We start from the raw sequence: 20,446 nt of genomic DNA on the forward strand, positions 1-20,446 counted from the left end.
TTTGGGGTTTGCTCTCTTAGCTGGAGGAGCCGGAGGTCTGAGCTACTGTGGAGAGCCTGGAGTTTTGTTTTATTTTTTTAAATGAGGTCTACTGCATTCTGAAAAAAAATGAAGCAAAGTAGTAGCCTTCCTTAGGAAAACAGGCAGATGACAATGTTACAGATCATCAATATTCTCTGGAGATGACTGCAAAATGGAGGAGACTCTCAAGTAGCAGAGAAGAAAAGAGAGAAATTTAGAAGAATTGGAAGACGTATGCACCAGATTCCACTCCTTGAAGAACAGCAACAATAGCTATTTGTGACAATGGGGAAAAAAACCCAAACCCTCAATAAGCCTTTATGCTCCCTCCTGTAAAGTTAGCTAAAAACACCAGGGCTACACACCTCATGGCCTAGCAGAAGATGTCCTGTGTGCAGCAAAGTACTTCCAAGATGTGGAGCAGAAGACCAAAGAGAACCTCAGTGATGCTGGAGATAGGTAGGTGTGGGTCTGGCTGATAAATCCAAGTGCTTTACTAAGCTGAGTAATACGAATTCTGGAGAATCTTAGAGGGGGTGTTTGCATCCTCCCTCATTTTTCCTGGTCTCCCCCTAATAGTCCTGGCAGAGGGGAAGATACCGCTTTTACAAACTGCAGAAGATCTTGACAAAAAAAAAATATGCTCGTGACTAAGGCCAAGGAGTAAGGCCAATGGCTCAGGACAGGAGCATTCTGAACACATTCTTGGCTTTGTGCAGTCTGAGGCAGATGATGGAGATTTGCACTGAAATGTTGGGCATGGCAAAGAGGGAAAGTCAGTGTGGGGAGAAAGATAAGGTGCTCTTAAGTTGTGCTTTCCGCCATAGTGTAGTAACTGTTTGCAAGCTTGTGTTAAGCCAAAAATGTTTTTGGAATAGCAAAGTAAGTGTAAATGAGAAGCAGCACGGGCAGATGGGCTGCTGAGTGAGTTACAGAAGCTGAAGTCAATGTTTCTGCAACTTGTGCTGAGCTACTCTGTGGGGTATTCTTAAAATAATAAACATAGCTGTGAATGAGTGATGTGAGGAGAATCCTTCCCCAGCTGGGGTGCTCTATGGAACAGCTCCCCTCTCCCAGATCAGCAAGCTCTGAGCCTTTATGAGTAGACGAAGCATGAGGAGCCTTGCTGCTGTGTTGCTTGATTCTTCAAGTACTATTGTTACCATGTTTTCTTTTATTCTTGCACTGTGTTAAGCTGTCCCTTGTAACATTCACACCTTTCTTTCCTGCTGAAACCTACTCTAGCCCATTTTTTTCCTCTTGTTGCTTAATTCTTTCATTATCCTATGTATTTTAGTTGTTTATACATTTTGATGTCTTTTTCCTTGAGCATTTTCTCTCTTATTACTGTTCATTTCTGCTTTTGCCTGTCCTTCCGATTCCATCTATGTAATTTCCCTTCTACTCCCATGTTCCCACATCTCATCTTCTTGTCTTACCACGTTCTGCTCTTATTATGTATCTTTCAATGAGAGTTTGTTAAGGTGAAAAGAGTGACATGCTTTGCCAGTTCCCTTCTAAAGATCTCCTAATTATTACAAACCAGTTGTACTTGCTGAAACAAATTACCAAACCATGCTTTCTCCTGTGACTCACTTGAAATTTATGTATGAAATGTATGAAACTTATGTATGAAATGTTAGACTGGTTTATGACACAGCCAAGCCTAAGAAAAGAAGTATATTTGAAAGCTTGCAAGAAGCTAGTATTTTTAAGAGGAAGTGATGGTTTTGGTGGGCAGAATTTCCAACTGTGGGTATTCATACGGAAACTTCAGAGTAAGTGAATGTCTCAGTCTGGTAAAAGCCACTTGGCCAACAAATAATTGCCTGGTGGGAGAAAGGCTGAAGTGTGGGGAAAAAACCTGAGACAGTGTGAATTAGAAAGCTAACTATAAACTGGATTTTTTTTAAGGCCGCTTAAGTGATGAAATTAAATACCAATTCATCGTTATGTCTGTGACTTTGGAAGTTGTTAATAACAATAGGCAAAGAAAGCTGGGTCAAACCAATTAGTCTTCCTGCAAGAAATCTTGTCTTTAAAAAGAAAAATCAACTTTCCAAAGGCATAGGAACACGTCTGTAAATGTCAGATAGAAGCGAAAGAGAAATTTCCTTGTGATCTTTTCTGATGCTTTTAAAATATGAACTTTCTTCTTCTGACTCCTATTTTCCTCTAATTGTTGCTAACCATATCACTGTTTCTTGTAAATGTATTTTAAATGGCACACTATAGATCTCTAACCTATACAGTGGAAACATTCTGCTTTCCAGAAGTATTATTTAATCATCAATATTTTAAAACTTTCTTTTAAAGTAATGGCTGGCTGCTTTTTCTTTTTTTTAAACAAGTGAGGCAAGGGAGAGGGCTATAGGGGTGGTATCTGTGAGAAGCTGCCAGAATCTTCCCCATTGGCTCTGATAGAGCCAATGCTAATCAGCTCCAAGGTAGATTTGCTGAGAGATGAGGGGCATGCCTGAAATAGTCTGTTACTCATGGAAACCATGCTGGAGAAGGCTCTTGGCAAACCTTTGCACCTATTGAAGGAACCGCCACTGGAGCAGGCTTTTGGCAGGCCCTGTGACATGCTGGGGATTTATGTTGGACCCTTCTTCCTGAAGGACTGTACTCCATGGCAGAGACCTATGCTGGAGTAGTTCCTGAAGAAATGCAGCCTGTGGGGAGAATTCATGTTGGAATAGTTCATGGAGGATTGTCTCCCATGTGAGGGACCCCAAAATGGAGTGGAGGAAGGAGTGTGAGGAGTCTTCCCCCTGAGGAGGAAGCAGTGAGAGAGACAATACATGACCTTATCTATCCGTGAGACTTTCATTCTATTTTCTTTCTCCTGTCTAGCTGAGGAAGGAAGTGATAGAGCAGCTTTAGCGTGCACCTGGCATCCAGCTAGTATCAACCCACCACAGGCACGTTAATGGGTCCTTACTTTAGGACTGAACAGGTTCTTTTCATTTAAAATCTTTGAAGTATTGTTTTCTGAAGATTATCTCTCCTTCTGGTAATGGAGTACTGGCTAAAAGGTTAAACCCCAGGAAAAACACAAGCAATAAACTTGGTCCTTACTGTAGTTCATGCACTCTCAACACTGTATGAATACGCAGTAGATGTGGTCTAGGGGAGAGTGAGGGCGTAAAAAAGGAAGGGGGTGCACTGTGTTGTGGTATGTTATGATATATTTACTGGTATAGATGACTTCTAGATTTTATTTGTACCATATTCTAAAAAAACCCAACCAAACAAAGACAAGCTGTCCTCTCTCCAAAAAATGAAAAGACCTCAAACAGAAGACCTCAAAAAAAAAAAAAAACAAACCACCCCAACACAGGATGATAATATTGATACCACTCAGTGGAGGGTGGTGTGGGTATGTGTGCCACTGCTAGTTTCTTTCATCTGGTTCCTGCATCTTGATGATTCTGTGCAGTGCAGCATACTAGGATGATTGTGCATAATGATAATACATCTGCCTTAGTGATGTGATGGGCATGCAGTAATATAAGCTTTGTCCCTGAAGTGCAGGATTTGTTAGGTCAGGTACAGTACTGTACTGAGATTTTTGTGCTATAATATATGACTTGGGAGTCAATAACCTTCAGGACTGCACTTCTCTGCAGTTTGCTCTATTGTACGAGGAATGTGCTTGCTGTTCCAAGCCTTTTTCTAGATAATGGTTTGCTTCAAAAATGTATGGTTTTCTGTCCAGTTCACTTGGATTTGTTTTCTCAGTTTCAGTTCCCATTTACCAATGTGTACATTTTCAGAAATACACAAGTGTTTACCCAGTCATTTCAGGTTCTTGCTGTCCCTGTCTCTGAGCTTTTGTGAATGAACTGTGACTGAGGGACTTTATTAAATGAGTAGATGCAAAATATGATTGAAGTACAAGGCTTGTATTGAGTCAGAAATAGAGTGAGGTTTTCCTTTCAGCGTCCTATCACATAGGAATGTACTGTTGCTGATATAAATGTGATAAATTGCCTATGAATAATAAAAAAAGTTTCACCTCTTTATCTTTTGCTATATAAAAACTGATTTCTATAGAACTCTTTCGATGACTCTTATCTGCTTTTCTTACTGCTTTTAAGATATAGTTCATCCCTGAATGTTCCTCAAAGTGGGGGTTTTTTCTGCTTTTGTTCTTAAGTGTGCTCATGCAATTGTTATGGAAAGGGATCTCCCAAAAGTATTAAATACCTCTTTAGACTAAATGTGAATTAATATACCATTGATTAACAACTTTGAATTGATTTGGATGTACTTATACTTATTCTGCATGATTTTGTGTGTAAGTTTTTATAGCAAGTTATGCTCATGTGTTAAATCGGTTGCTGGTCAAAAGGTACTGGGCTAGCAAGCTCCCACCAGCAGCAGACTTGAAGAAAGAAACATTGTTCTGTGGTAATTCTTGTCTTTTACAGTGTGTTTCAAACTTGTCAGAACAGAATGCTGTGTCCACTTTGGTATCTTGAGCTCTGTCGGCCCTTTTTAATTACCAGTCACTGGCATTCACTTCTTCCTGCTCCACTTTCTCTTGTGCTGGATCTACCTAGCACAGGGAGCTAAACCAAGGGGTTTTGTAGCACTGCTATGTAGGTATGCAGTTTGTGGTCATTGAGAGTGGGGCTGTGGCCGAGCCTCATCCCCAATGGGCTGCAGCTGTGAGCAGCAGGTGAGCAGCATTGACAGCAATGAGCCAGGGAGTGCCCAGGGGCACTGACCAACCACCAAAGGGAGCAGAGGGCACACAGGTGCAATGCATCAACGTGAGGGTATAAAAGGTTGGGCTGAACAACAAGAAGGGCAGACACTTGCAGCCTTCTGACATGATGTGGTGCTATTGTGTATGGGCAGATGCCTGAAGCCCTCTGATGTGGTATGGTGTTACTCTGTATGGGGGAATGCCTAAAGCCTTCTGAAATTGCGTGGTGACACTCTTTGTATTGTGGCTGTCTCAACTGTGACATATGCTGCAACATTACTGCATATAAGCTAAAGTGGAAGGTGTACTTGGCAGGTAGGACGTTTCTCTATGTGCTCACCTGCTCTAATCTGATTATGTACATCTTCCATGGGTGAGAAAAGTCTTGCTGTTCATGTGGTTGTTGTGGGATTAGTTTAATTCCAAGACAGTTAAACTAATATAAAATGAGAATACTTCTAAATTATATTCCAAATTATATTCCTATATTTAAAAGGCTAATAAAATGTAAAAATCAATAAATAGTTTTGATATAGTCTGGATGAAGTTCTTTTGAAAGTCCCCTCTGAACTCCAAGAGGCCACTCTTCCTTTGTGAGCAAGGGACAGTGAGGAGTGTCATTCATTTTTCCTCTTCAGTCTGCCCAAATCTCATAGGTATGTTCATTCTTTTCACTGTATAAAAATTAATATTTTTATGTTGGTTTCTATCCTGGAAATATTCTGGCCATTTAATTAGAATAAACATTGCTTCAGTCTCTTACCAAATTCATGTACCTGTCTATTAGAGCAATGCATCATTTCCATTTGCCTTGCCAGTAAATAGTTACTTGCTGCATCTGTACCAGCACATTGCAGGTCTTATATTGCACTTGGCATTCCACAGTATGTGGTATGTGAGCAATTTGTGATATAACTGTTCAAAAAGAATAAAATGTAGCTCATTACTCTACTGGATATGATAATAAGTAATTGCTAGTACCTGATCTCTTCTTTCTTCAAAGCAGGCAGACCTCCAATAGTCACGCAGTCTCTGTGCAGGTTCCGTTGTCATTAGTTATGAAAAGCAATTATTTTGTAGGACATGGACTTTAAAAATTAGACTAAATTCTTACAGTTCATGCTGTAATCTCCCATAGTTTGGTTTGCTTTTCTGACTTGATGAAACATTATTTTCTGTTATTTTGGAGGAAAGAGACCAAGTTTTATGACTGAAATAGCAGCAACATGGCGGGGGAATGTGAGGGGAGTGCACCACACAGGGGCTCAGGACAGGCTGTTGCTGCTCAGACTTGGGAGGAGACGGGAGAACTCTGAGCTGGGAGGGCCTCCCCCAAGCTTGGGGGACTGACACTGACCATGGGGCTAACTGTGGGCATGGGGAACTCTATGGGCCTGCAGTACTGCATGCTAGACTGAGGATCGATCTGTTTGTGCCTGTGTTTTGGAATTGTGCCTAGGCTCGTTATCTAATACTCTAGTTGCAGCTGCTTGCAGGAGCTTTTAATCTCAAGTTTCTTTCATTTAGGAAAAAAAATACAGGAATTTTAGCCTGTAATGAAAAATTGCTTTAATGTGAAGAAATTACTGTAATATTTTTAAATGACATCAACACTACCAAAACATCTTTCCAGTACTCACAGTTCTGTGATTTTTTTTTTTTGATTTTTTTTTTTTTGTCTAGCAAACATTACTGGCCTAATTTTCTCAGTTGTGTTGGTATTTCACTTTTTGTCAGATTCTGGTTTGCAAAAAGGGTCCCTTGTTGTTATAGCAAAGTTTTAGCTCTGCTCTCTGCCTGCAGCTTGAGTGCGTAAGAATCTGCTCTGCTGGGTCGCAGTCCTCCTTCTCACTGCAACCTTATCTCTTGAATAGGTCACTATGTTCGTACAAAATTTTCTAATTTGATGCTTTTTTTTTTTGGTCCTCTTTAGAAACACAATCTTCTGATTGTTCTTCTTATGCTAGTGATGTCCTTTGTTATCTCTTTTGCTAGTAAAGTCTTTGTTTCATCTTTCTTTGTCAGAGAGGTCAGAGTGACCAGACATGATGTCTTCACTTCTGTTCTTGCCTTGAGTTTATCTCTCCCTTGGCTTTCACTGTACCAGGGCTAAAAGGTCTGCAGTGCTACCTAGTTTAGCTTCTGTAGCTGTCTGATCTCTGACATTCTTCCACATGGGGACAGTCTCAAGGGTGATGTATATATATAATTTATAATTTTAATTAATATTTTTAACAATAGAAGTAGGAAATGAGAGAAAACAAAGAATTCTGTTGCAGGTATTGCTAATAACATGGAGAACTGAGGCAATCCTTTCTTAACTCACACATTGAATTAAATCTGGTTCTTGACTCACAACAGTAGTTAACTCTGTTAAGTGAGAATATTAAAAGCAAACAAAGAGAACCACTAAGCTTTGAGACAGAAACTGTTTATTTTGCTTCTGGCATACCAACATGTTCCAGAAAATCCCCTATTTTAAATGACCTAACAAATCTAGAAGTAATAAAATCCCTAAATTGTCCAAGTTTTATGATGTGAATGAATACTACTGAGTAATATTGGAAAAAAACACATATGATGTGACTTGTTACCTATTATATGTTTTTCAATGTGTACAAAAAAATGATATCATGTCTCCTGTGTTTAAGAAGACTACTTGTGTATAATATTAGCATTTCAAATGGACAAAATGTGTTTTCACTTCGGAATTTGTTTCTAGCTTTTCTTGTAGTGAAAAATATAAGAAAGTAGAAGGGTTTTATGTCATTGCTTCACTGTTGAGCAATTTATGACTTTTATTTAATCTTATCATGCAACTTTGCCAACACTTACCCAAACTTCTGCTGCTCTAAACTTGTTTGCTGTCTTTACCCAAAGTCTCCTACTATAATCTACTTTTTCCCCATTTTTATCTGGAGGCCATATAAAATGAAACCTGCAGTTTCCTGAAATGAAACTTTCTTGATAAACCTGCAGATAAGGTTTATGTTGCAGGATATGTGTCTCATCTTTAGTATTAAGTCTCAGCTTTTATGTAATATGAAATGTGTAAAATGCTGGTAGGATTTAAAACAAAACAAAATTCTACTTAATCATAGAATTTGCCTATGGAGAAGGAGGAAAACAGAGCACTAGTTGAAACTAAGGTGTTTTTATGAGTGAAAATACATGTTTACTTTGGAGTAGCATTATAATCTGGAGTGACAACTTTTTACCTTTATATTGCTTCTACAGTTATAGGATCTCCATAGCTAAGGGCATGTGGACATGTTTTATTCATTCCACTGTAGCATGTGAGGTGTCACATAAAGAATTGAGAGATAACTTCTAATTTATAAAGCATCTCTGGACTTAACTATTTTCATGAATCGTAAAGACCTGACATGGTCAATATGTAATACAATTGATGTTTTTTATTTCATTTGCTAGAAACTGAAGTTTCTATATATGGAAAAGAAAATACAAGTAGGATTACCTGTAAGATGGAACAAATCATATGAAAAATGCTTTTTGATTTGGCTTTCTGTTTATTCTAATCCAAACTCCTTTTTTATGTTTTTTATGTCAAAATTAGAATATATCCATGTAGGAACTTTTTTTCCTATTTTTCCTCTTTTCCTATTTAATTACTTGCTGTAACTGATATATGAGAATGAGCATTGGCAATGTGATCGGATCTAATTTTTTCTCGGGTCTGATCCATTTGATAAATCCAGAGGAATAAGTGATAATCTGGAGATACCATTATCTTGGTTTCAATGTATTAAGTCAGCAGAATTATATCTAATGCCTGTCTTTAGTATCTGGTTCTATTTATTTTGCCAGTTATAAGTGAAAGTGTCCACATTGCAGTAATTTTTGTCTGCTGCTGGAGTATTAGAACATATTAGAGCTTATTTTTCCATTAGGTTTTTGTTTGTGCGTGTTCTGAATTTTTTTCTGTGGTCCCAAGGCAGAATTTGTTAGCTCATTCTGTGACAGTGTCTCTATAAGGACATAAATTCCACTTGTCCTAAGTTTGTGGTTCTTAGTTTGTGTGGGGAGAGGAGGGAGGAGAGACATAGACCTTATTGTGGGTATATTTCTTATTTATAGTATAAGAAAAGATTATTATTAGCTTTTGCAATTCAAAGTTTATTCTATATTGAATTAATATATTTATGTTGTTTTGACTTCTTAACAGGCAATAACTTCAAGCTACAGCTTCATGCTTTCACTGAGAACATAGATTCTACTGCCAGGAAGTAACAGTAAGTAGTTAGGTGTTATAATTTCTTTTTAATGAAGAAGTTTTCTTTTTAAGTGCTTGATGTTTACTTTAAATGTGCTCCAGGAAGCTATTATGACTACCCACTATGTTGCCAGTGCTGAAATATGCAAGTAGGTTCTCTCAGTGGATCAGATGGCTCTTGCTCAGAACATTTAGTTGTCTTTCACAAGAGGGAAAACCCAATCAGAGTAAAGACTTCCGTTTCAGTTGGCTGTAGTTCCCAGTGTTTTCCATGAATGGGCATAATCGTGTTTATGAAACAATTTTTTGAAATTTTAAAAATTATTAGAAAATTAAGTTGGAAGAGTTACTATACTTTGAGGAGAGTTTTATTATATTTTAATGGATAACAGGAGACAAGAAAAGCAGAAAATTAATCTTTAGATGGAGAACAAGTCAATATTCTGAAAGACTGAACAAAGGTACAAAAGTAGTTCATGATAGGCTATTTTTAGGTTATTGTGTTGGGATTTTGCAGCCAGGGTTAAAAATAGGTGACTGTATGCCAACAACAATAATTTTAAAAAAGACTTCATTGTCTTTCATAAAGACACTGCTCTTCTTAACACTTTTAACAGTCTCCGTGGAAAACAATGCAATTGGAAATTGCTGTCCACATTAAGGCTTTATGTCCTTTGTAAATGAATTTTGAACACATACCTGCTGTAAAATTGAATATAAAAGTAAATTTATGTCAGTTGCTGTGTTTATTACCAAGGGATTGATTTAGGAAGGTTATATCTTTTATTAGCTTCCAGTTTGCCTTCAGTTTTCATTAGATACTGAATAAGGATTGTTGGAGGGAGACAGGCAGTCTTGCACTCAGAAGCAGAGTGTGCTGCTGCTGCTGGAGGGCTTTTATGACCTCAGGATATCATCACCTGGGGCAATGTCTGATCAAGATCAGAAGAGTAAGCCCTGTAGTGTTTCGAGGGGTCTGTAACAATCAGTGTCCTTACAAAGCTGTGTTAAGACTAGTTTTGGTTATTTGTTTTTGAATGTAGTATTAAGTTCCTACCACTTTTCCTAAATTCATCTCTACTTGTGAGTTATCAAAAACAATTACACAATCTTGCACCTCTTTGAGCTGTGGTACAATGAATTGAGATTGGATTAAATCCTTTAAGAAAGAGATATGCTGAGTATTCTTAAAACAACTTACCTCCTGTCATTTTGGTGTGCGTAGAAGTTGACACAGAAGTTGAATCATTTCTTCACTATTCTTTTAAGAGGGAGAGTTGGTGACCTTGAAGGGAGAATCAGCTTTAATTTGTAATATGAAGATCATGGGCTGGGTAGGATGCAACATTTTAGGAAATGCTTTATAACTTTTTTTTGGTCAGTTTCTTTTTATAGGGCTTGATCTTTAGAGCTTTTTTATTAACTGCTAGTGGTCTGTTACATTTGAAAGCATCAGAGTACTTTTGAAGGATTCTGTATAAATATTTACATAAATGCAAACTGCATCTTTCCTGATAATCACAAAAATGTTTAAATTTCTTTCTGATTACAGTCTTCTCTGTGGAGGAAAATGGTTCCTCTGCATCACGTGGTGCTATGTTTTGAAATATGCTGAGGGTGCTCAGCTTTGGTTTTTTTTAATTGAAATGAGACTGGGGGTGGAGGAACAGTAAAGTGTCTTCGAAAGAAAATTTGGCATTTGATTTCTAGACAAATGAATAGGAAGTATTAGGCTTTCATTTTAAGGTTTTGTGGCAAACTGTTTTGTTTGGGTTTTACTTTTCCTTGATATCTGCTTTTATTTTTAACTGGTCAATCTGTTTGTCCCCACATGCTGTGATAATATTGAGCCAACACACATCATTTGCTTCTCAACTAAGCAGTGAAGAAATGTCAAAGAAGGTAGTGTCAGCTAGAAGTAGAGATGATGTTTTTTTCCAGCAGAGGGCCAAATTAATTTTATACCTTCACAGTAGTTGCTTAAGAGACAGTATTTGATCTTGCAAAGAAAGATCTATTTTCTGCTTAATCACTTGAAGTTCTCTCAATTGCAGAAAAAGGGAGGATTCCATTACTATCCTAAATATAATTTGAAAATGTTTGTTTTGCCATCAGTAAAGAAGTAATTTTTTTAAAAAAATCCCATTATGCACTAATATTTTCGGTGGCTTTTCAGGAATATATTCCAATGTCCAACACATAGTGCAAAATAATAAATGGTGAATAAATAGTGAAGCTATTCTGTCTACTTCTTTACCAACTCTGATGACACCTAGAGGCCCATGTGTACTTTATCCTGAAAGCTCAGCTATTCTAACACATGTTGTTTAAAAAGCCCTTTTGAGAATTGCTCCACTAATTAGGGGTAACTTTTATTTATGTTCTCTGTGTCCGGCTATATTTCTTGCCTTTGTAGAAATACCCTATGGCTTGAAGGAGATGAAGAACAGCAGGCATCTCTATAGATGACTGTTCTTATGCATACTCATTGTTTCACTGGAGAAGGTTTATTACTAGATAGGATATTGCATTTGCAATAATTTGCACAAAACTAAATAGCTGGTTTTGATTGAAATAGTAGCCTTATATTTAAATATGAAGGGAGAGTGGTAGACTATAATTTAATCTAATGTCTCTAAAAATCAGTGGTTTAGGTGCCTTCTTGGAAGTTTGATCAGTAAAACACCTAAAAAGAAGAAAAACTTTAATGAGAAAAATACCTATATTCCCTGGAAAGGGAAACATAAACATTCAGAATTTGGATAGATAAATAATTTGAAAGGATATAATTTATCATTACTGCAATATGTTAGTAATATTATTTAAATAATATTTTTTATTTTATCTTGCGTCTTCTGTGTTTTGAAGTTTTGTCCGTTCTGGTGATTCTAATCGCTGTTGTTTTTTTGGTTTTTTGGGGGTTTTTTTGTTGTTGTTTTTTTGGGTTTTTTAGATATGTCTACTTCTCAGTTCAGTTTGTCAAGGTTTAGTTTCTTTGTTTGGTTTGCTCATCCTGAGGATGGGGAAATAACTTTTGTGAGATTTTATTTGGTTGGTTTTTTAAAAGTACTGATTTATTTACCAATAAGAAATTACAAAGATTATTTCAAGGATGAAGGGCTGCTAATATAAAAGTCATGGCATTGACATGAATGTGCTTCTTTACTTCTCTGGACTATTAGGAAATTGAATAATCTGTTAGATATTTTCAGAGTACTTTTTTTCTGTGTTCCAGAATAACCTGTATATCGTGCTTGTACAGTTCAAAAGCCTGGTGATACAGATAGACCCAGAGTGCAGAAACCTGAGTCCTTAATTAAAATGCTGCTCTATTTAAATAAAAACTTCCTCAATTATAGTAAATTAAGTAATTTTTGAGTCCCCCTTTTTTTTTCCTTTCAGATATAAAGTAATTGGTATACTCTAATTCACATAGATGAGAGTTTTGTAAAGCAGTAACTGAAATAGCCTGTCATGCTATTCAACCAGATGAGCTTTGAGATAAGTGTGTGATACTTGTGGATTTGGGGAGTTTAGTCCTTTTTTGCATAAAGAAGCATTGTTGGCATGTAATCAAAATGATGATGACTGTCTGGGAAACATGCTTTCAAGGGTTGCTTCCACAAATGAGTCATAAGTAAAAGCTCTTCATCTAGCACAGAGCACATTAAGCTGGAAGAACAAACAAAAAAGCTTGTTGGTAGATCAAAGAAAATACAAGCATAAAAGATACTCTTAGAAGATCAGTTGGTCTAAATATCAGAATTGTAGTAATATCTTTCCTTCTTATTCTCCTCTGGTTTATTGCTTTCATGTAGACCTTGATTATTTTAGCTGCTGGCATAGTTTCCTTCAAAAAGCTGCTCATTTGCTGCAACTTTAATGGGATAGAGAGCAAAGTGTTAGCAGTCTTTGGAGAACTGAGTTTATGTTCTAATGGGAATAAAATTTTTAGCCAATTCTCTTGTACTTTGTCCAGCTAACTCTAGAAAAGTAAATCAAACATTGAAGACTAATCTGGCATGTATAAAACATACTTGTGTGTACCTATCTGTCCATGTAGAGGTAGTTAAATAAGGCATATTATAGTTGCAGAAAGTGAGATAATATCTTTCTGTATACTGAGATAAAATACTTCTGTATGTTTACAGATCATTCGCAACATAAATTCTTGTAAGATTGCTAACTTACAGTATTTCTGGTATAGGTGCTTCTAGATTGCATGGTGACAATCTATGGCATGAAGACTCAATCAGATTTGTCAACCATTTTTTCTTCTTTGCTTTAAAGCTGAACTTCTTTCAAATAGATAAAGAGTGAATGAGAAGAATTGTCCTTACATCTCGTTCTTCTGTAAGCCTTTTTCACTTTTCATTTGACTGAAAGGAGGTCCACTCTACAAGCACAGTAGTCCACCATGTAAACACTTCTGTATCTTTTGATGTTCTATGATACACATGTTTAACTAGTGGTGCAGCTGCTTCCTGCATGTAACTTGGGCTAGCTTCCTGCCCTGTAGCTAGGGACAAATGCTCTATGTAAGAGGACAATTTACTCTTTCAGCAAGCAAATAAGCTTTGGTTATTACAGCTGCCCTTCTGGTCACATAAAAGATGATGCTCAGGCTTGAAGTTTAAGTGTGCCTCTGAGGGTGTCTGTGTCTAGGTCTTGGCTGAAGCTGTGCAGTCAGTCACTTTACTAACAAGGGAACTTTTTCCTAATTAAGGAAAATGTGATGTTCTGTCATAGGGAAATCTGTGGCAAATATACTGAAGTGAAATATAATAATTAGGCTTTTTTTTTTCTTCAAATAGGATGGAATTAAGCTATTAAAGAGCTTATTTATAGAAATAAAAGAAATCTTAATTGGTGACTTAGAGTTGCAGTAGAGATATAGCAGGAGGAAAAAGCACTGGTTACTAAATAAGGTATGTAAGTAAAAATAAAATAATATTTTGGATGTTCTTACTCATAGTTCTATACATAAAAGCAATTTTGTATTACAAGTCAGCTCATTCTGGTTTTGCATAAAATAGCTTCCCCTTCCCCTCCACAGAAATGAAGACTGGAACATATAAATCATTGGAAATTTTCAAAAGACACTGTTTTGGAAAGGGCTGCATGTTGTATCAACAAAGTCACTGCTGGCTGCAAAATTGAATGGGACACAAATGTATTGCATTCATAATATTAGCTGTAAAATTTGAAATTAATATCAGTTTCTGCTTCTATTACCATGTGCTGATTAGCATAAAAGAAACTTTGCCCTAAGAGCTGTGAGGTAATTAACACAAAATTCAAACCCAGAAAACATTTCCAAATCAGAAAAGGCTCTAAATGAAAATGACTGTTGGGAAAGCACTGAGGCAAGAATGATATATATTTTCTGATATCTACTTGCCAGGTATCTACTTTAGGCCAAATTGCAAGGAGGGGGAGCATATAATTTGTTGGGCAAGGCAGACCTTTGATTCACTGCACATGACTATTACCACAAGAAAAAAAAATTAAACATTATTTTAGATTGCTGTAGTAAAAATGCATATGAAATGCTGCTTCCCTTCTGGAAGCCCTTTGTTATAGAGTGACAATTTTGGGAATCATGCTACAGTGTGTTAGTTGTCATTTCTAATGCTCAGCTATTAGCCACAATGTTGAGTTAGATTATGAGATTTTGATCTCTTCAGATCATCTGACAATGCTTTCCCTAAAGCATCCCAGTAGTTGTGTGTAAAACAGTCTACACTTTTTCAACCTTTTTTGGAGTTGGGAATATTTTTGTGATATTAATCTGGTGGAGTGCATTTTACCTTTTAGCATGTGTCAAATGGATAGGGAATGTATGAAGTCTTTGCCTGCACTTAGGCTGCACCAAGATCTTACCTTCACTAGGAAGAACAAGTAGTCACTAGCTACTGATTTATTGATAGATGCCTAGCCCAATAGGGAGACTTTTTAAGGAACTTTTTGTAACTTTCTCCAGTGTTAGTAACAGGACTGCTTATGAAGCCTTCAGGTGTGGGGGACTTCCTTGTTCATAGTATGCCATTTTAAAGGTAAACTCAGCAAATATCCAATATGCAGTTCCAATGATTAGCATTAAATATAGCATGTTTCACAATAAACCAGTATAATGCTGCATCAGCATTTCAAAGTGTCCTCATGATTACTAGTGCCACGGAGGGGAGTATAAAGTTTGGAGGAGGTAATTAGAATGACCTTGCATTACTGAGCTGGTGAGCAGTACTGGATTTTGTCCACAAGTAATGGAGTTTTTCATAAGATGCTGCTTACCAACAGCATGTGCATGCAGATATCAATGAAAGTTAAGGTAAATATCTACATGTGAATTTAAATTGCAAAGCAAACACATCCCATATTTTCCAAAAACATTACAGTTTTAGCTGAGCTAAATTAAGAAGTATTTTTTGTTATTATTATTATTATTAACTTAAAGTTTTTAGCAAACTAAAAATTATTTCTTGAATATTCCTTAATTACTGGTATGTTCTTAAATTGACAGTGTTTTGCACCTGGCAGTCTACCTTCTCTAACAGTTAATACAGTGTTTAGGGCTACACTGCCACAGTGTTTAGTTTAATAATGATTTATAATTTACCTGAAAACTTCTTCAGAGGCTACACAAGATGTTGTGTTAGCTTTAAAATACATTATTTATTAATATACATAATCTCTAAATGCTTGTTTGTTTCTTTACATTTTGGTTTTAGAGCTAAGAATTTTGTCTTAAGACAACTATTAGAAAAGCAAAGTACAAAATACTGACAGTCTTCTGAAACAGATGTAGAGAGAGAGCAGTTTTTGCTAAACATCAAGTTGTTGTTTTTTTTCCCAGTGCAAAAGAACAGGAGTTACCAAGAACATAAAGTAGCTTTAGGGAGGGAAAAGTTAATTGTCAAGTAGAGGGGAAAAGTTCTCAGGAGACAAAGATAGTGCTGAAGGTAGGATTTTCACCCCAAGAACGGAATTCTGTGTAGGATTTATGTGAAAAGCTGATAATTGGAGGCACTGTTAACAGTTTCCCTGCTTAAAACATTAAACTGGAAAGATTTCTTTACAAAGGATTTATTTGCTCTCTGAGGATGGTGATCAGTTGTAATGTCCAAGTTTAACCACCTTCCACTGATACAATTAAAAACAAAAAATATACCCTAGGTTCTTTGTATAACAAGCTAAGCTAAATATGAAGCCCACTGAAATATGAGGTCCCTGTCAAACAGTGATTTTATCCTATGCTGCTACAGTTTACAGGGAAGGAAACAGATTAACAAAGAGCTGGATTTTCTCTTGCAAATATTGAGAAAATGTCTCATTGTGACAGTCTTCTGATTTTATGCTGAATGAAATGTTAACTTGAAATTTTTCATCCAGTTTAAAAGATATAAAGGCTTACTGGAAAAAAATTTCCAAACAAACATACCCCACATAGTGTAGAATTAAATCTGTCACTTTCAGACAAAGTGAAAAGTAATATATGGGTATTTGAACTCCTACAAGTTCCATTACACATCCAGTGGAGCTTTTTTTGTTTAATACATCTTACTGGTCAATGGATGTGCTGAAGAGGAAAATTTATCATTTGAACATCCTCATCTAAAGCCTATTTATGAGGAGGGTGATGTTTACAATAGAGAAAATGAAGAGCTTTTTCAAAGTTGTCGAGAAAATATTGTGAATATGTTTTTGATGCTTTAAGTGGGCATGTATAACTTTCAAATGATTTATAGAGCAATCTGTTTTTTGGTCCTTACAGTAAACAATGTGCCTTTATGGCACATTGGTAGGGCTGTGGCTTTATACAGATCAAGATAACAGTAGAATCTGGGGGAGGGAAGTCACTCCTGTTAGCAGTTACTGTCTCTTAACTGTGAATTGTTTGTCATGTTCATTTTATTTTTTTAGCTGGTGTTGCCCAGTACGAGTTACAGCATCAGCTTACATGATCAGGGAAGCTCAACCAGCAAAAATGTGCTTAAATGGCTTCAAATGTGACTTGAACCTCTGCTCAAATGTTCCTTGGTATATCTCCCTGCTTCTAGATTTGTTGTATTGGGCACTACAAAAACACTAGATTCAGACTTATGTGAAGTCTAGTGGATTAATTCAGAGATTTATGATGAAAGAGATGTCAGCATTTACATTTGATTTAACTAGTTAGGTTTTTGTAGAAGACATGAACAAAGGATAATTCCCCAACACAACAAATTTACCTTCTCTTACAGGTGTATAGCCTTCTAATTACAACAAATTTACCTTCTCTTACAGGTGTATAGCCTTCTAATTTACTCAAAACTGAGAAACTACAAAAGTTTTTCTGTTTCTCCTTTCTATATGTAGTTTTTCCTTAAAGTTGGAAGCAAAACAGCGACTGAATCTAGTTTCTTTTAAATGGATCTACTTTCTTCAAAATCATTTCAAATATCCAGGCTGCCTGGGGTTCTAGTACCTGAAGGAAACTATAATAGGATATGTGGGTAATATTCAGTGGGTGGCAAGTTGCAAGTCAGGTACCTGTACTTGTAACAAAAGAAATGTTTTAACCTATTACACCATAAGGCAAGTATTATAAAGATTACTAGTAGAAATACAACATAAATTTCTTCCTGTTGTTTTGTACTTCAATTTTTTTTAATTATACTTTCTTCTGGATTACTCATCTGTTTAAATTAGAGTCTTTCCCTTTAAAATCAGGAAAACACTTTTCTTGATATTTAGGCTTCAAAAATTGTCTGTATTCTGTGCTCGTGCACTCCCATGCTCATGTTTATTACACAAGATTAAATAATTGCATCCTTTTGTAATGTTGTTTGACACATTCAAGGATTTTGAACAATCATTTCACTTGACTATACTTTGAAGCATGTCTTGCAATGTAGCATATTCAAGCAGGCATGAGAAGAAATGCTTTCCAGAACAATTCAAGACTACATTTAGATGAGAAAACTAAGTGGTATAATATAGTGCAGTGCTCTTTCTCATGGGAGTGGAGGTTTTTTTCTATATCAGTTGAAGTATTCTGGGAATCTAAGGTTAACTCTATATACCAGTAGAAATGATTCCAGGAGCAATGAGGCACATGTTCACAAATAATTGCTGTCGCAGTTTTAAATTATTTCACAAAAACTCCCCAAGGAGTTGTATTGCTCTTCATCATTCTAGTGTTGAAGTGATCCTTTCTATGGAAAGATTTAGAAGTATAGATTAATTAGACTTTTCCTTCCTATTTCTGGCTTGTTTCAGATACAAGATTTCAATTTTATTTTTTATTGTCTCAAAAGATTCTAAGCTTGCATGACAAAATAAAAAGGTATTTGAATTTATACCTTATACAGTATCTTAGTTTTCTCTTTCTTGCATTCATTCTGTCTTCTTTTTTATGTACAGTAAACCCTGAAAAAATGTGACCTGTAGGTAGGATAGGAGGCGAAGTGCTAATTATAGGGTTCTGCTAGTTTTTTCTGAAGGCTGGAAGGGATAGAGAAGGAACTGGCAAAAACCCCTCCCTTTTCCCCTGAACTGGACAAGCACTATATCAGAGCAATTTCACAGAATAATTTATGTAAAGGAGCTATGTAAAGAATCATAATTTTTCTAGCAGAGACTGGCTTTCTGTTCCAATAAATCAATTATTTTCTCTCACCACAGCTGCCTAATGGATAGAGATGGATATGGCAGATTATATTGAAAAAAAAAAGGAGGAAAAACAATTATAAAGTTTTATTTAGTCTGTCTCACTGTGTAGCCGCTCTACCATTGATCTTCCACCCACCACAGCTCAGAAGTCACTGAAGTCTCTGGTTTCTCCAGTTCACTTTTTACTCCTGAGGGGACTTCAAATTATACCGCTACAGACACACTACTTGGGGGATATTATTCCAAGACTTATGGTGGATATCTCAACCCAATTCAGAGGTTTCCTCTTTCAGTTAAATCTTTCAGCTATGCAGCAGCCCTGTTGCTTGAGAACCTTCTGGGAATTACAGATGGATAATCTTCCCTGTTACAAAAATTGCACAGAAAAAACCATGGGATATGAAAAAATTCAGTATTTCATATCCAGTGATTGGTATTTTCAGAGATTCTCCCCTCTGACACCAAAGCAGACTCAACATACTAGAAATAAATTATTACACAAGTTAGGATTATTTTTGAAAATATATGCAAAGCTTGCAGGACCATATTATATCTTAGAATTTGTGATGCTTTGCAAGCCAAGGTAAACTTAGGAATTCTCTTCATGGAAAGGCTCTCCTTATGTGATTCACTGAATAAATGGTATATATCTTCAGATCACTTCCTTGAAATCTAAATGCACTTAAAAACTGATATCACTAAATTTGACTAAAATATGTTTTGTGTTAAGCTCGTTGAAGCACAGGTAAGTAGGACCATGGAGGTGTTACTAAATTCCAAGTACTTTAAGTGAGAACAGTCAGCATCTAAATTATTGAGCTGTCAAGTTAAATGAAGCTGAATATTTTTAAGTGATTCACATGCAGATTGTTAAAAAAGACACAGACTCTGCCTTATCAAACAAGGCTCATTACTTTTCAAAATTAAGGGAACAATAAGACCTAATTTTTGGAACTTAGCTGTGCAGAAAATGTGTTAGGCTGATTTTCTTTTTCTGACAGTAGAATAAGTTTTGTAGAAACATCTGTTAAAGAGCATTTTCATAGCTTTCATATATTCAGTTGTTCATAATTTCATTAGTCGTTAATCTACATGGATATAGTTCTTAATATTATTGCAATATGTAAAAGCATAAATTTTTGCACAATAAAACTTGAAAGTACCTCATTGATTTTTTTTTATGAGGAACTAAATAGTTAATAATGCAGACAAGTCTTTAAGTATGTAGGTAAAATAGCCTCAGTCATTGAGCTGAATGGAGCTCTTTCCATCTTAGAGCTTTTGTGCCTGACTTTCTGCAAAGCAGCTTTTATATTTAAGGGTTTTCTCAATGTGAAGAGCGAGTCTAAAAGTAAAGAATTTGAGTGAAGTGACACAAGCATGGAAAATATTTTAATATAGGGTTGCTGGTGATGTGTACTTGTTCATGCAAGTTGCTTCAGACTTCTGCTAATCAGAGAATAGGAGTCACTTTATTGCTGTAACAATATAAAACTCTTCTGTATTATGTATCATCAACAGGAGGAGTGGGGGCAGGGAGAAGTCTTAATGAAATGGAAAAAAAAATTAATTGGAGTTATCTGAAGTTATGCTGAACAGAGGTCTGCCTCAATGTCTGTGGTAGTGAGTATTTCTACCTAATGTGGGGTAATCTAGACATACAACATTATTTCCCAAAACTGTCATTCTTGTAACTGCTAGGCTTGGTGTTTGCAGTATTTCAAATGCAGTTGTGTGAAGGCTTTTTCTTTTTTTTTTTTTTCCTCCTCCCCAATTCTTCACTTTCCCTAGCCAAATAGAATAAATATTGATTCACTTTA

At 36.2% G+C, this 20,446-nt stretch overlaps 1 protein-coding gene across 1 annotated transcript in view; it reads left to right on the forward strand.

The window, feature by feature from the left end:
- Window positions 1-20,446, forward strand: part of TENM3 (teneurin transmembrane protein 3) — a 1,295,372-nt gene that overhangs the window by 312,834 nt on the left and 962,092 nt on the right. The window contains exon 4 of the mRNA XM_066548306.1: window positions 8,925-8,991. The gene's annotated coding sequence lies outside the window, so the exon portion shown is untranslated. The remainder of the gene's footprint in view (window positions 1-8,924; window positions 8,992-20,446) is intronic.

The sequence above is a fragment of the Molothrus aeneus genome, chromosome 4 (genome assembly GCF_037042795.1).
Source record: "Molothrus aeneus isolate 106 chromosome 4, BPBGC_Maene_1.0, whole genome shotgun sequence".
In the NCBI taxonomy this organism is placed as follows: Eukaryota; Metazoa; Chordata; class Aves; order Passeriformes; family Icteridae; genus Molothrus; species Molothrus aeneus.